The sequence below is a fragment of the Sprattus sprattus genome, assembly GCF_963457725.1.
Source record: "Sprattus sprattus genome assembly, chromosome: 5".
NCBI classification, from domain to species: Eukaryota; Metazoa; Chordata; class Actinopteri; order Clupeiformes; family Clupeidae; genus Sprattus; species Sprattus sprattus.
In genome coordinates this window covers 8,170,515-8,188,014 of record NC_137924.1, presented here as the reverse complement: position 1 = coordinate 8,188,014, position 17,500 = coordinate 8,170,515, and the positions used below count along the sequence as shown (strand labels likewise).

Sequence of the window (17,500 nt, the reverse complement as noted above, 5' to 3'; positions counted from 1 at the left end):
TGAGATTGTATCTTTTTGTGGGACTGAAAAACAGTAAGTGGTTAGGGGGTAACGTTTTCAGACAATAAAAGGACAGAGGAAACACATGGGTTTAATCTGGTTAGGACAGAGGAAAGACCTGGGCTAAGTCTGGTTCTAAAACTGATTGTTCAAATCCTTAATTGTGATTGGCTAAAAGCCGTTGTAAAACCCAGCATAACCTTACAATTTGACCTAATTACATTCCATATTACTGCGCAGCGAATGGCAAGGCATTCATATAGTGCATTTCATACCCAGTGTTCCATCTGGCTGTTGCATTGCTTCAAGGGTTGCGTTGCAACGATTTATTTAGGAACTTTAATTTTTAGTGGCGGAAGAATGACAGTTTATCACTAAAACTGAAAAACAGTTAGGGGTTAGGGGGTAACGTTTTCAGACAATAAAAGGACAGAGGAAACACCTGTGTTAAGTCTGGTTAGGACAGAGGAAACACCTGGGTTAAGTCTGGTTAGGACAGAGGAAACACCTGGGTTAAGTCTGGTTAGGACAGAGGAAAGACCTGGGTTAAGTCTGGTTAGGACAGAGGAAAGACCTGGGTTAAGTCTTGTTAGGACAGAGGAAACACCTGGGTTAAGTCTGGTTAGGACAGAGGAAAGACCTGGGTAAGTAACTATATATAATAAGTAGGATAATGTGTAGGCTGCCGTGATTTTTGAAAAATAAATCCCTTCATGACGAAACAAGACATCCTGTTCGTCCTGTAGAGATTTGTTCTAGAACCAACGTTCTATATGATCCCTTACCTGTCAGAGCTTGCTTCAATGGAACAGCATTCTGAAGAGCGATATATAATAGTCATAACAATAATAATAATAACTTCCTTTTATTTGTTCAGTATTATTTCATGTACCCATGCCTTTCATTGTTTTCATCTTTGAGAGGCTTTTTACTGCCTGTGTCACTCAAATTTATAACTGTGTCTAGCACCTTTGTTTGTGTATAGCACTGTTTGCTGGATTGTCGAACAGATATTATTAGAAATATGTTGTTTTTTTTGCTGACATTGAAATACTTGAAGCTTACATCTTACGTCAAATGTAGCTTCTCTGGCAGTGAGTACATTGTGTTAGTGAGTGTGTTATTGTGTGACATCCTCTAGCAGGGAGAACATTGTGTTAGTGAGTGTGTTATTCTGTGTCGTGCTCTGCAGGTGACTAGATGCGTCACATAATGTGTGTCCTTTTTAGCACAGAGCTGCTGGAGTGATTTTCTCTCATGTTGTTTTATTATTGCCTTTTTTTACTCCCAAAGGGGGGCCAGGGTTAAAGTTCATTCATCTGTTTGGTGTGAAAGACCCCCGCCCCACCCGGCTGGCTCCTCTCATGTCCCACAGTGTGCTGCACTCTCTGGAGTGGTTTGATCTCTCTTGTAGGCATCAGCTAAGTGTTTACCAGTGAGTGTTGACAACAAGTAAATAAAACAAATACAGTCAGTGGCAGTCATTTTTGCCAAGAGAAATAAACACAGATATTGAATAGCATAGAAAATGAACGAATGAACCTTAGTTGAATTGCATTGCAAGACTTGAAGGTTAGTGAGAATATACAATAATGAACATAAATCTGGTTTTGATCAAATTGGAATTTCACTAACAGCCGACTCTAAACTAAACCTAGGGAGACATCCAGGGACTGTGCACCAAGACAGACAGCATGTTTCCCCTCCGAGGGACATTTCTATTCAGGGAGGTGGGACTGCAGTATCACGCTGGCTGCCTTCACTGGTGATTTGCCATCACAGATCCTGAACCAGGATTATAAAGCCTATCAGGTCGAAGTGATTGGCCCTGCTCTGCTTGCTATGGATGGGGCCGGTGCCCAACAGATGAAGCTCACGTCAGGAATCAGGAAGGACCATCCAGAGTCTGGACTCTGTGGACTCTGCAAGCATATTATCTGCTCATTTTAAAATGAAATGTTATTATTCTTCATGTTAAATTAGCAGTGGTTTCACACCCAGGTATCTGTTAATGGTATTCAAATACCAATCCATGTTTTGCACTGTAAATATCCATTGTGTACCCACATTGCACTGTAAGCATCCATAGTGTAGCCACATTGCACTGTAAGCATCCATAGTGTAGCCACATTGCACTGTAAGCATCCATAGTGTAGCCACATTGCACTGTAAACATCCATAGTGTAGCCACATTGCACTGTAAACATCCATAGTGTAGCCACATTGCACTGAAAACATCCATAGTGTAGCCACATTGCACTGCAAACATCCATAGTGTAGCCACCTTGCACTGAAAACATCCATAGTGTAGCCACATTGGACTGTAAACATCTATAGTGTAGCCACATTGCACTGAAAACATCCATAGTGTAGCCACATTGCACTGTAACCATCCATAGTGTAGCCACATTGCACTGTAAACATCCATAGTGTAGCCACATTGCACTGAAAACATCCATAGTGTAGCCACATTGCACTGAAAACATCCATAGTGTAGCCACATTGCACTGTAAACATCCATAGTGTAGCCACATTGCACTGCAAACATCCATAGTGTAGCCACATTGCACTGTAAACATCCATAGTGTAGCCACATTGCACTGTAAACATCCATAGTGTAGCCACATTGCACTGTAAACATCCATAGTGTAGCCACATTGCACTGTAAACATCCATAGTGTAGCCACATTGCACTGCAAACATCCGTAGTGTAGCCACCTTGCACTGCAAACATCCATAGTGTAGCCGCATTGCACTGTAACCATCCATAGTGTAGCCACATTGCTAATCATTGGACTGTAAACATCCATAGTGTAGCCACATTGCTAATCATTGTACTTCAGTAACTGAGTCAAAAGGCAGATGCACCAGGCCTGATGCACCTAAACATTTATGTTCGAGTTTTAGATGAAGACGATACATACATACACTGGGGCTCTGTGGAGAGAGTTATGTCCCTCCTTTGCTCCTGCTCCTTATGACTCCTGACTGATCAGGCCCGTGCCACATGGCCAGTGGTGTAGTCCAGGGTATACGCACGTATACGGAGTATACCCACTTATTTTTCAGTCAGCATTGCCTATACCCACTTCTCAGAACAGGGAGTTTATCCTGTGCTGTATTTGCCAAATTAAGATTATACCCAATTCCCCATGGACCACTACACCACTGCACATGGCAGCCAGAGGGGAGAGAGAGAGGGAATGTGTGTGGCTGGAGCTGGAGCTGAAGCTGCTGAAGTAGAGGATTGTGTTTTGTTGTTATCATCATGTTGTTTTGTTCTTAACTTCAGCCATCCGAAGGGGGTCAGTGAGATCAGTGCAGGACCGTTCCTACCCTTGGCCTTCTCCTGACCAGTGGCCCTCCTGTGATTGCGAGCACTGGCGGCACTCGAAGCTAGCCATCTGTCTGGCCTTTCCCCTGCTCCAGGAGGATCCAGGGTGCAGCGGGGCCAGCCCTGCCGAGGGCAAGGCTGGGAAGAAGGGAGAGAGAGAGAGAGACAGAGAGAGATAGAGATCTGATTCCACCATAGCCTCATCAGGACGGCTAATCTCTGCCCATGCCCACAGAGAGGGCAGAACAAAATGGCTGCTGTTGATCAAGCATGCAGAGAGCTGGTCAGGGGTGAGGAGAGGTTCCATGTCACAGCTGGCAGGGGGTGAAATTAGGTGCCCTGGTGTACTTGAACATTATCTCATCGCAGATTAGCACAATCATTTACATCCTCTGTAAATAGATACAGTGTATGTGTGTCTGTGTATGTGTATGTGTTTGTGCTAGTAATAAGTATTCAAAGTCACATGGAACTGTTGAAGGGTAATTGTAGGTAGTGAGAACGCACCACGTAATTAAGTAACTCTCCTTATTATTAGCGACCATTTTAAAAGGAGTATTTATGGAAATGTTTATTTTGAGCCTTCCGTAAGAAGCAGTGCTAGAGGAAGCATCTATACGGTTACTCTGCTGTATATAGGATGTGACCCATTTAATGAATGAATTAATGAGAAGTTGGTACCACTTTACAATAAGACTCCAATATAAATGGTTTACAACCTAATTAATAACCTATTTATAAACCATTTACAAACCATTTATAATGGAGTCTTATTGTAAACTGGTACCGAGAAGTTTCTAACCTTGTTAACATGTCCATACAGTGTTTTTAATATGATACACTACATACCATGAGCCAAATAAGCAGTAAGCTGAGGGGCGGGTGGAGACAGAGGTGGGGTTCATTTACATATTCATAGATGAGTGAATACTACATGAGACAATGGTGTACAGTTACATCCAGTGGTGTAGTGGTCCCTGGAGAAGTGGGTATACTTTAAAAAAATGTAAGCAGCCTATACAGCACAGGATAAACGCCCTGTTTTGAGAAGTGGGTATAGGCAATGCTGACTGAAAAATAAGTGGGTGTACTCTGAATACCTGCGTATACCCTGGACTACACCGCTGGTTACATCCAAGCCATTTAGAGGCCATGAGAAAAGGAAATTAGTTTTAGGACAAACAACGCCAGGAGAGGGACTTTAATGAAGTCATGAAAGGAAGGAAGGAAGGAAGGAATACACTTATGTACAGTTATATGAATAATCGTGCGATTTTGACAGTTGATTGGGAGGATCAGAAGATTTTGTTGATGTGAAACCACACTAACCAGTGACTGTGACTTCAATGAAAGGGTGACTGAATCAGTTCTGTCTAAGCATAGATCTGTCTAATTTTAATCATTGTTGTATTTCTGGAGACTAAAGAGATGAGGAACAGGAGAACAACTTTTAAACCTGATTTCACATGTCAAAAATATTTACAACGCTTTGTAATATTACCATATGAAGAAACGTAATAATGTTCTCTTCTCCAAGGACACAGTTTCTGTGTTCTGTTCTAACTGCGCAGGTGGGAAAGAGAGGAATAGAATGTCATTAGCCATGTCTTCAGCTTGACGTGATTTATGCTTGTATTATTTTTGTTATCAAAAATCTTTTTCCACTGCAAGGGCCATTTCCTTTCAGCTAATGACTATTCTATTTTAAGGATTGTGTCATTTAAAGCAAAAAAGAGATTTGATTAATATTCACACTTTTTGTTGAACTGCTAAAATGTAATCGTATTATTTGACACCTAAGCGACTGTGCCCAATTTAGTTTTCTAATCAGCATAACAGGTTATGGTGCTGTTTCATTTACAAGTCAAATACTCTAACTAACTGTCAGAGATCTTTACGAGGAAAATAATTGGCGTTATTATTGTAAAATATGCTCTGTAGTACCACATGACTGTCTTGTCACATACCCACTACAGTTTTGAAAAATCAACTTCAGTGATAAGACTTAATAAAAAAAAACGTTTTGCATTTATGGTTCTATGTTTAAAATGGAGAGTAAAAAAAACTACCTTTTCCTTATGTGACATGGTGTAATTAAAAAGCAGTGAGCCATATGCTAATGTTGTATAGGTGTGAAGTAGTCTCTGCTACAGTATAATTCACAATTCATTCCATTCATCCAACATTTCCTCTATGCCTCTTACCGTGCGTGTGAAGTGGCATTTGAGGAGCAGTTGTGCTGACTCCTGCAGTCTCCTCCCATGGAGTCATTGCTGGGGGGAGTGGGGGGGGGGGAGTGTGTGTGTGTGTGGGGGGGGGGCGGCGGGTCTCTGTCAGATGCATCTGTGGCTGCTAGGGCTGCTGAGGCTGAGACAGAAGAGATGCAGAAGGGCATCTATTTATGCCACTTGACTTTTCCTCCTCTCTCTGTCTTGGATGCCAGGCAATAACGGAGAGCAGGGGGAAATTACAGTGCCCCAAAATAGGCCTCTGGAGACCATTGGGCTGGTGTAATGTCTGGTGTGAAGTTGCTGCAATTAAGATCTCAGAAAAGTGTCATGTCTTTTTTTTTGTGTCGTCTTTTCCCTTAACCCCGGTAAGACAAATAATCCCCTTATTAAATAGAGTACCATTAGTAATGAATACGCGCCTATTCACTTTGTCGCAGTGAGCTGAATCAAATCCTGCTTTTATGGCTTGTCGTAAATGGAGTCCTATTTCCTGTGTGATGTAGGGCAGTTCACACAGACATTCCCCCATCAGGTTCTTCTCCCTAATAAAGCACTTAAGCTCCTGCGTTGGGATGGATTTTGGTTGGGGCTGGACATAAATTGGCAACCAGTGAGATAATTCCATTCTTCTCATTAGTTACCTCTGAAAAGGAACGGGCAAATTGGTATGGATTGCAGAGGGCTGGTACCAAGGCTGCTTTCACTGGCCTATTAAAACACCTCATTGCATTTCCAAATTACCAGTTAAGGAAAAAGCGGGGCGGATCAGCTTGTAGCCTGGTTCCCAATTAAAATGTGCACCTCACCTGTTCTTACCTGTCTTCTCAGCTCACTGTCCCATGTCATGACTGTGGATGAGGCTCAGATGGTAGAGCAGCGCTAAGAGAGGGAAGAGCTTGACTCTCTCAGGCTCTCTGTTCCATGACTGATTGTTTTAATTAACTGTTAACCACATCAGGACGGGCCGCTGTGTTCAGCAGATCCAGATGATAAATTGGACATGACTCGTGGAAGGAGCATCTGCTGTGTGTGCAGTGCACTGTAAGGCAGAGGAGGCCGTTTACCAGTGTAAATCACAGGTGTGCCTGTGTCTCATGGAGACGTTCATCCTATTCATAGTTTGGGGCTCCGGTGAAATATTTAGCTGTCTGAGCGGTTTACAAGTCTACATTTAACCTCAACTCTCTGGGGTCCAGGAGCAGACATAAAGAACCAACTTTGAGATCTAGCAGCTACTCTTTATTAAACTCATATTTATTAACATATCTCACATTTATACAGTACGTACTGTATATATAGTATTTATTCTTCAAGTGATTGATTATCCATACCACTTATTAAATTATATATTTTGTTGAAGGCATAGCATAAGACTTGAAACGGTGCAATTTAAAAAGGCATGTTGTATCCTCGATACAGGGAGCCAGCACTGAAAAGAGCAGTGCAACACAGACCTTGGGCAGATGGTGAAGAGGGCAGCTTTGACAACGGGCCTTTGGTGAAAGAAATGAAAGTCTGTCCTTACTGGAGTCATTCTATAAACGGAAGAGAAGGAAAGGAGGAGGGCGGTAAGCTGAAACCCCCAGAGAGAGAGGCGGGGCGGGGGGGGGGGGGGGGGGTAGAGGCAGAGAGAAAGTGAGACAGAAGACCTAGACTGAGGGGGAGAGAAAGAGCAGATTCCCCGCTATTCTAACACACAAGGACAGCTAAATTCGATAGAAACTGTACCCTGCTGCTGGGGTGAGCAGGGTCCTCGGCTGCGGGGCTGAAAAAAGCCCAATTAGACAGCCTCTGTGTGGAGCACAGAGAGAGTCGGGCCGAACAGAAACTCATCTGAGCACAAGAACCAACATCACAGGAACTTTGCACATGCCCTAATGACTCCCCACCAGGGGCTGATCAACTTTTGGGATCATTAGCCCCCCATCCCCACTCCTGCAGAGTACCAAGACATCCAGGGCTCTGTGTACCCTCTCAATATCCTCCCAATCCCTCAGAGAGAGCCGTAATTATATTCATTACACTGAGTCCGAGCGCCTGGAGGATTACTGGGGAGGTTAACACACTGACGTTGAACGATATTAAATTAACCTCTTTGATTGAGTTTACTTCACCATGCTCTCCAATTAAGAGCCCAACTTTGAGGACAAAGAGGATTTGAACTTGGGCGAGTCGTCCTGCCTCTTCACCCCCTCAGCAGCACATGTCCACCCAGAGCTCCTCCATCCAACATGGCTGATCAGGGATATGATGACATTTCACTCATGACCTTGCTGAAGGGAAGTGCAAACCTTGGGCATCGCATGTGTAGAACATGGACTTGGCTTGGCATTGAATTAACACTTCTTCATTGTTTCAGTGGAACACTTGGCTTGGCACTGAATTAACACTGAATTAACACTGAATTAACACTTCTTCATTGTTTCAGTGGAACACTTGGCTTGGCACTGAATTAACACTTCTTCAGTGGAACACTTAGCTAGGCACTGAATTAACACTTCTTCACACTTCTTCAGTGGAACACTTGGCTAAGCACTGAATTAACACTTCTTCAGTGGAACACTTGGCTTGGCACTGAATTAACACTTCTTCACGGCTTCAGTGGAACACTCCCACAGCGTGAAGAGTCACACTGCAGCCTTCATACAGGAGATGCCTGTTCACTTGTCTGTGTACATCAGGGGGTAAAAAACTGAGTCCTTCATTGCCATGATGTGTAGCAGACAAACTTTTGAAATGTTGGAGTTCTTGTTAAGTTGCTAGACATGAAATAGATGAATAAAGGTACAATGCCTTCAATCTGGCAGTGTCCCATCTTCCTCTTGTTCTGACCACCTACATTACTGTAATGAAATGACAGCGTTGCATTAGTCTTTTTGAATCATCAAGCAGATGCTCTAATTGCCTCTGAAAGAAGGGTTTGGAACCCAAATATCTCTGTTTATCGTCTGACAATTATGGCATGGTTGCCCGTGCTGTCTGCGCGGCCACTGTCGGGCGCAGTCATGCAGGACTGGATAATTTGCTGAACGGCCAGCATGACAACATGCTCGGTGTGCACCGTGCCCGTGCCCAGCGTTGGCAGGACTGGGGCTGACAGGCTGTCAGGCAGTGCTGGGGGATCCCCTGTGGTTTGTGTGCTGGAGCTGAGATGCCCTGTGTTTGCTCAAAGAGAGCTGGAGGAACAGGACGAAAGGCTGCAAGTTGTGTGAAAAGGACAGAGAAAATAGTGCCATGTGGATTTTGCATTGACGTGTATTGAGGGAGAGTGGAGATGGTTCTAAACTTTCCTTTGCTTCTTCACCGAGTTGTCTTTAACATTTGCATTTAAATTCTGATACTTAGTCTTTTCAAATAAATGTATATGAAATAAGATAATAAATATATGTGTAGCTCATCAATAAAGCCCACTAAATGCTTTGCAGACTTGGTTCACGTTTGCATGCAGTGGTTGTCTTTACTAATTGGTTAACACTTGTATGTTTCTCTTTAGTGATTCATTAGCAGGGCGCACAAATCATTTAAACATAGTATGGCATCAATACAGGCTGAATTGATTTTTGGGAAGCAGTTAATGGAAACCTTTTGGGGAGAAAAGCTAATTAAAATCATATGCAGGTCAAGCGCATTTAATGAGTTTCCATTAGTTTGGTCTTGTGAATTTAAGTACGGTTGAATGCTAAATCTATCCATTGAGCATTGTAATTGACTAGGAATTTTAATGGCTTTTCAAGTTACCTTTTCATAGGCAGGCAGAGCGAGAGGGAGACCATTTATATAAACACTTTACAGCTTTGCCTAATGGACAAGGGAAATAGATACCATACCATTTTTTTTCTACGGCATAGCACAGTTTAATGTGGCATGTTGAACTTGCGTTTCGATTGGAAATGCATGTTGTGTCCCACTAATTTATAGTCACATTACAGTAAGTTGAGCTGAACCGGTTTTCCAAAGTGTCTCTACACAAGTGTATGATTTGCTCTCTGCACTCAATTCTGGTGCATTTGATCCATGTGCCCCTGGGGCAGCCAGCCTCCTATGCAGTGGGCCTTTAGTGACTCCAACAGCTTCCCCAATATGTTGGCTGGAAAAGGGACAGGAAAGGAAGAGTGAGACATGTGATGTTCAGTTCACTCTTTTCAGTTCACTCTTTTCTCTCTGAAGAGTGAGACGTGATCTTCAGTTCACTCTTTTCAGTTCACTCTTTTCTCTCTGAAGAGTGAGACGTGATCTTCAGTTCACTCTTTTCAGTTCACTCTTTTCTCTCTGAAGAGTGAGACGTGATCTTCAGTTCACTCTTTTCAGTTCACTCTTTTCTCTCTGAAGAGTGAGACGAGATCTACAGTTCACTCTTTTCTCTCTGAAGAGTGAGACATGTGATCTTCAGTTCACTCTTTTTTCTCTGAAGAGTGAGACATGGTGATGCTTGAGGTTTTGAGAGTTGTATCTGTGCCTAAAATACAGTGAATAACAGTGTTCTATTGTCAGTGTAATTTTTTCCATTTAGTTCCAAAGGTGGCGTTATTTATTTTGTTTTTGTCAATATCTTTTCTCCCATTGTTACACAGAAATTGCCTGACATTAGTGTGATAAAGTGCATATTGCGTGCACACATATTTGTCCTTAAGTGCATATTTGAGTGTTTTGGTTAAAAGAAGGCTTTGTGTACACTGTAAAAAAACAACCTAATTTTACAGTTAATAACTCTACATTTTTACAGTGGTTTTCTGTTTTTTGAAATTGTATACAAAACTACATATAATAATGGAGGTTAACTATAAATTAAAAACACGACTCCTATTTTAAGGATAATGCCAATAATGACAAATTACATGGATTTCAATTTTTTTTACAGAAAATAACTGCATTATTTATACATACATTTTCCATTTTTCTGAAATACATGCAAATGTAAATAAAATTACACTGATAATCTGTAATTTAATATGTAGCTCATTATATTATGGTTTATGTACATACTAACAATTTAGCATGATTCTATGTAAATTTACAGTGAATTCTTCACTAATTCAGCATAAACATTTTTGCAAACCCATTTTCATTTAACCTGTTAGAACCTTGATGTTTTTTCCTAAATTACCTAAAAATTCCATGCCCAAATGTAAAGGCTTACTTTTGAGTTTTAGGCACAGTATGGTGGAAAATTTCAATTTGATGTTACAGAGTACCCGTCAAGCTATGAGTACCATATATGATATCTGAAATTTTAGAAAGATGTCGATAACCTTCCCAAAATGTAGGCGCTCCCTATTTTTTTTCATTTACATCTAGATTACTGTGGATGTAAGTAGGAAAATGAATAGAAATGCCCAGTTTTGTCATATAATTGTGTGCCCCCAAGGGTATGCCATCACTTGAACAAATTTGGAACTGATATCTCATCCCAATCAAAAGTTAGAATATAAATAATCGGTGAGCCTTTTTTGATTATACCAGACTCTATTTCAATCTTCTCGTCATCCAACCGTTGAAGCTCTTCCAATACTACTGTTACCCCATAAAAACAATCTTTTTGGGAGCTGGCTCTCTGTTTTATTTTTAGAAGCCATGATGATGTAGAATAAATGTGTTTTGTTGTGCACCTGCATTACGTTATAGAACTGTCAAAACTTGCGTGGCTAAACGGCAAAACAAATGCACGTGAATTACTGATTACATCCCCCCTTCTCTGTTGTGCACTCGGATATCTTTGCATCTCATTGGTCTACAGTCATGATTGACACATGTGTGGACCAGTCAAGGAAAGTATTAGTTTATGTTTTTCACGCACAGACTTAGCAGAGTTTACCATAGCAACCATGGACATATGATAGCAACAAAATAGTCTTGGGTGCGCGCATTGTGTCAGACTGACAGGTCAGTCAACCTATGATTTTAGTTACAGGTTCCCGTATCTTGCTGGCTGATTGGGTTATCCTGATAAGATAAGACTCTGTAAAAGGTCGGGATAGCCTTCACGCTTAGAGCAAGATGTTACTCATAAGAGGACTCAGGAGGTTGAAGATGTTAGAAAGATGGGTATTTTTATTAACCCAATTAAGGCACAAAGGCAGTTAAAACACTGACAATACTAAATCAATATAAAAAATACAGTTTTCACTAAGGACAAATGCATGAAGCCACCAACAAATAAGCAATTCACATAAGACCACATGTATAAAAAGGACCATTAACTGGTCAGTGAGAGTCCTTATTAAACACGATCACTCTCACTACGAAACAAAACAAAAGCAAATAAAAGGACCAAGGTAACTAGCCCATCGTGAGAGCTCCAAGGACTTACGTCCTATTAAACTGGCAACTTTCCTGAACAAAGAACAAAGGTAAGTTTAAGTAGCCTTGACAAGCACCTTGAATTGGCTCATACCAATCATTGATTTCAGGTGTGTCAATCAGCAAGGCACCAACACCTGTGGCTCACAGCAGCCATACCTAAACAATCAAACTCCCAATCAACTAGGAAACACAGACTACACATGGTAGCAATTAGGCTTGGTGCCGGCATAGCCGACACATAATAAAGCAGCCAAATCTCATTAAACATAAACTCCATATATCGCGCCATCTTCACAACACAAACTTAGACACTAAACACCGGTTGACAAACGGTATGAAATATGACAATATGATTATTGTTAAACTAAATAAACAGAAAATTTCATAGACAAGACATTGAATGTGTGCTGATTTTAACTGAACAAAGACATGAACATCAAACATGTAACACACACACACACCAAAACACCTTCACCCAGTCCACAAAAGCAGCAGCCTACAGGCTGCAGTGGTGGGTCACACAGGTGCCCCGTCACAGACTCACTTTGTTCATTCGGTTAAAATCAAGCCACCCCTGAACTAAACACCACTATACATATTTGGGACCCATTCTAACGGCATCGGCAAGCCTGGTCTAGTCACACAAGAGCATTGTCCAAATTCCCTAATGCTGAATGGGCACTAAATCCAACAGACCCACTCCAAAATCTTGTGGAAAGACTTCCTATAAGAGAGGCAACTGTTATAGAGTAGTTTTGGAATGAGATGTGCGTGAAACTCATATATGTGTGATGATCAGGTGTCCCAATACTTTTGACCTGACCTAACCTTGGATCTGGCTGGCCCAGAGCAATGCAGAACAATAAAGACGAGACAAGGGGGAAATTACTTTGCAATGGACTGACTCACTCCATGTAGTTTAATATGAGTCTGAAGTCAAATGTTTTAACTTTTGTGGGTAGAGGCTATTGTGATGTTCCTGCTGAGCTCCGCTCCGGCCACGCCCCCTTCAATCACACAAGCACATACACCTGTTTCACTCTCACTCATGCTCTCAGCTGCATGTCATCAGTATCATTCACCATCCCAGCTGCACTGCATTCAGGTCCCAAATCACATGATCACACACACCTGATTCACTCCTATATATAACCTGCACTCCCCTCACTCCGTGTTTGGTCTCGTCGCTACAAGGGTGAAACCTTTGCCCAAGTCTTCTAAATCTGTGGCCCACTCTACGTCCCTGGGATTCCGCCTTCCGGCCACCGGCAACTACAACCCCATTGTCAGCTGGCTTCCAGCCCAGCAAGCTCTCTGTCCGTGGGCGTCCAGCCCCGCAAGCTCCCTGTCTGCTGGCTTCCGAGTCAGCCATTTCGGTGCCGGCAGACTTTTAGGACTGCATTATCCAGAGTGCCGTGCATACGGCACCGGGAGTAATGTGACTGTCTTGTCCGGCCTGTAGCCGTGTACCTCTGTTCTTTGCCCTTGCGCACAGTAGCCAGAGTGAGACTCTGTGCGATCTTTAGTTCATGTTCCTAGATCTTTGTGTTAGAACTCTGTCTGTTAACCCTTTCGTTGATTTGTATTCTCTGTTTGTGTCCTCTTCCCCGTCTGTACTCCATCAATAAACTCTGCATCACCTGAAACTCTTCAATCACAAACCCTGCAAGTCAATGTTTGAAATAATTGTCTTCCAAAATAAAACCATCATTTTACAATCTTGAGCATGTGTCAGCACTTTATTGAATGTGTTTGATCATAAAAATGTAGGAGCAATCTGGAAAATGACAGTTTCTCTGCTAAATGTGAATTGCCGTCACTTAATTGAAGGTGTTTCATTGTAATAAATGAGGGAAAATCTGTAAAATACCAGTGTTTCTCTGCAAAACTGTTAGGGCTGCCACTTTATTGAAGGTGTTTAATCTTAATTAAAGAAGCCTGACTTAATGAATGGTGTTTGCTCGTTATAAATTAGGAAGAATCTGTAAAATAACAGTATTTTTTGCTGAACTTGTAGTACTGTCACTTTATTGAAAGTGTTCGATATTAATAATAAAAAAATCTGTAAAATAACAGTTTTTCTCTGCTGAACTGTTAGGGCTGCCACTTTATTGAAGATTTTTAATCTTAATTAAAGAAGCCTGACTTAATGAATGGTGTTTGTTCGTAATAAATTAGGAAGAATCTGTAAAATAACAGCATTTTTTGCTAAACTTGTAGTACTGTCACCTTATTGAAAGTGTTCGATATTAATAATAGATACAAAAATCTGTAAAATAACAGTTTTTCTCTGCTGAACTGTTAGGGCTGCCACTTTATTGAAGGTTTTTAATCTTAAATATCGAGGAAAACATTGTAAAATAACAGTGTTTCTCTGCTATACTTTTAGTACCCTAACTTAATAAAAGGTGTTTGCTCGTAATAAATTAGGAAGAATCTGTACAATAACAGTTTTTCTCTGCTAAACTGTTAGGGATGTAACTTTATTAATGGTGTTTGATTGTATTAATTGAGGAAAAATCTATAAAAAAAACAGTTTTTCTCTGCAAATCCTTAAATGGAAATATCTGTAAATATAGGGTTTTTGCACTTTATTTGAATTAGGATGTTTTACTTTAATTTTGCGGTTTTTGTTTGGCAGCCGTAGCTGCCAGTAATTTACTGTTTTTTTACAGATTTTTTTTTTACAGTGTACATCAGGGTGTTGTGGTTGTCATAGCATCTGAGTTTATATGCTAATAGCATTTATTTATTGGTAGCAGTTGGTTATGCATGGAACTTCTATTATCACAGAGCATGTAGCCATATTAAAACAAATATGTGAAATCTAATATTTGTATTATAATATATATATATTATAATGTATTGCTTGACATTGAACATCTGTCCTATAAAGCAATATAGGTCATCCTCAAGCATGAACCACATCATGTGAAGATCTCAGATCAGATTTGAGATATGAGTTATCATGGTTTACTCTGGCTTGGGTTCTGTTGTTAAGTATGGCTAGGGGTGATGACACAGCATGTTTTACCCAAAATCAATTAAAGCCCAAGAGACCAGGACATTTGGGGCGCTTCCTAATGATAGAGAGAGACAGGACATTCGGGGCGCTTCCTAATGATAGAGAGAGACAGGACATTCGGGGCGCTTCCTAATGACAGAGAGAGACAGGACATTCGGGGCGCTTCCTAATGATAGAGAGACCAGGACATTTGGGGCGCTTCCTAATGAGAGAGAAAGAGGCCAGAATCTGTTTTTGCTTTTTATATCTTGATCTATTTGTTGTTGTCTAGAATAATTAGCTTTGGCATCAAGTCAATTCATTTGCCCTAAATAGTGTCACCCATTTTTAAAATCCTGATGGCATCAGCCAATGGCTGTCTAAGGAAACGGCACATTTCTTTGGATTGAAACAGAGCCCCGAGTCACCACGGAGCTGAGTTACAGAGACAGAGGGTGGATTTATATACGCTCCTCCCCACAGAAATCTCCATTTACATTTCTCAGTGCAGATTGGAATTGATCTTTGTCATTAGTCATTTAAAGTGCCAATAACCACAGTTATACATCCTCACACAGCTCAATGATCTCAGACGCACTGAAGTAACATATTTGCAATAGGCCAGCTGTTATTTTGAATTAAGATCCCTACTTAGTCAAACTTGTTTGTACCATTGGAGGTAATGGTCATTGTGAGACATTTGCAGACTGATTAGTGATTTTCTGTGTTGGCATGCTGTTGGTGCAGTTGGCAAACACATATGTACACACAACTGCCAATGGCAATCACCATAGTTGATATACAGCAAGTTCTCTGCCCACTGACACTGAACTAATACTTTGAACTCTGCTGCATCGTGTGATTTGGACTTTCTCATGCACAATATTTGAATATCGTTCAAACTTACAAGACTATTACTAATAGAATCCCAAATACACCTCCTAAAAACAATTAAACAATGTTTACCATCTGTATCATTTGGTTAATGTTAAATGTGAGGGGAATGCTTGGGTGCCCTTCTGTCCCTCTAGAATGGTAGGGCTCTCATAACCCACTCTTACAATCTCATTTAACTGAGTTAATTTAGTCTTGCAGACAAACATTTACTTTGTTCTCAGACAGCAGTTGTGTAAATAAATACCGTACAAACCGCAGCCTATTAGAATTCCCACGACGTCCTTGACATCTTGGCTCTGATCACTGAGAATAAAGCACCCGTGACGGAAGTTTTGGCTGGCATTTACATCCCATAGTCTGAGAGATGCTATCGTGCTAGCGCTGGCCTGAATGGAGTTGCTCTGCCCTCTGACCTTTACCCTGGAGGAAGAGGCTGCTCACGAGCTGGTCAGCTGAGCTCACAAGGGGAGGGAGTCTAACTGTGTTCCAGCAATGGCACGGCGTGGATACGCTCACAGCGCTCTGGGCCGCTACGCGCGTGGTGGTCAGGCAGGCTGCCGCGGCCACTGTGTGTGAGCGCTTTCTCATCAGTACCCGTCGACCAGTGTGAAGAAACGGATCAGGGGAAGGCTGGACTCAGACCTCCAGCTCACCTATATTAAGGGCGTGAGGCTGGACTCCGCACAGAGGGGTCCGCAGACCTCAGCTCACCTATACTAAGCGTGTAAGGCCCCAGACCTCAGCTCACCTATACTAAGCGTGTAAGGCCCCAGACCTCAGCTCACCTATACTAAGCGTGTAAGGCCCCAGACCTCAGCTCACCTATACTAAGCGTGTAAGGCCCCAGACCTCAGCTCACCTATACTAAGCGTGTAAGGCCCCAGACCTCAGCTCACCTATACTAAGCGTGTAAGGCCCCAGACCTTCAGCTCACCTATACTAAGGGTGTGAAGCCTGCAGACCTTCAGCTCACCTATACTAAGTGTGTGAGGCTGAAACTTGTGCAGGGTGAAAAGGTCAACACTACCCGTGACTGAATCAGAGAGACAGGATACCTCTCTTGTTCTCATGGATTAACGAGTGTGTGTTTGTGTGTGTGTGCTTGTGTATGTTTATTTAAAAACCTCTGTTAGAGGACCTATGGTTGATTTTTACATATGGTTCTGCTATTTGTCTGTTGTTATACTGAGAGAAATCAAGACAGCTCAGAATGCAGCTTGTAAGAATGGCTTCTTGTATTGCACATCGTCTTGTAATTTTCATCTATTAAATCATCTGGGAACTCCCTGCACCACTTGCACAATTATAGTTCTAATGGGTCATTAATTAAACCAAAGTTGTTATTACCCAATGGCTTTCTTAGTGTGAACATTGACTCAGTAAAAATTAAGTCCTGGCCATTCATATTATTCACGCAAATCTAATATCCCCGGACAAATATCCATGCGTTCAATTAATAAAGAAAATTTGTCGAGCTGTGGTTGACTTTTAAATGGCTGCATAAAAGCTGTGTAATATCTGTGTTATATTGCTCTACATTTGTGTTCTATCCAATCCCCCAGCAATCAGAAATGATTGCTATGAAGTCCTGTATCACTGTGTTAAACTTTGGGGGCCTTTGGAACGTTCCAGCACCTGATTCTGTTGGAGTGACAGTGTAACCAATGTTGTGCTTCCAAATAATACATCACAATGAAATAACGCAGGAGAAAAATGGCCGAGTCTCACACTGTG

General features: G+C 41.6%; 2 protein-coding genes across 2 annotated transcripts in view; both read left to right on the top strand.

Annotated features, from left to right (window-relative positions):
* LOC308365639 (high affinity choline transporter 1-like) overlaps nucleotides 1–17,500 on the top strand; it is a gene marked incomplete at both ends in the record, with an annotated part of 303,102 nt that overhangs the window by 230,888 nt on the left and 54,714 nt on the right. The window lies entirely within an intron of this gene.
* The window catches only part of LOC308365638 (ephrin type-A receptor 6-like), a gene marked incomplete at both ends in the record, with an annotated part of 138,677 nt that overhangs the window by 94,687 nt on the left and 26,490 nt on the right, over nucleotides 1–17,500 (top strand). The window lies entirely within an intron of this gene.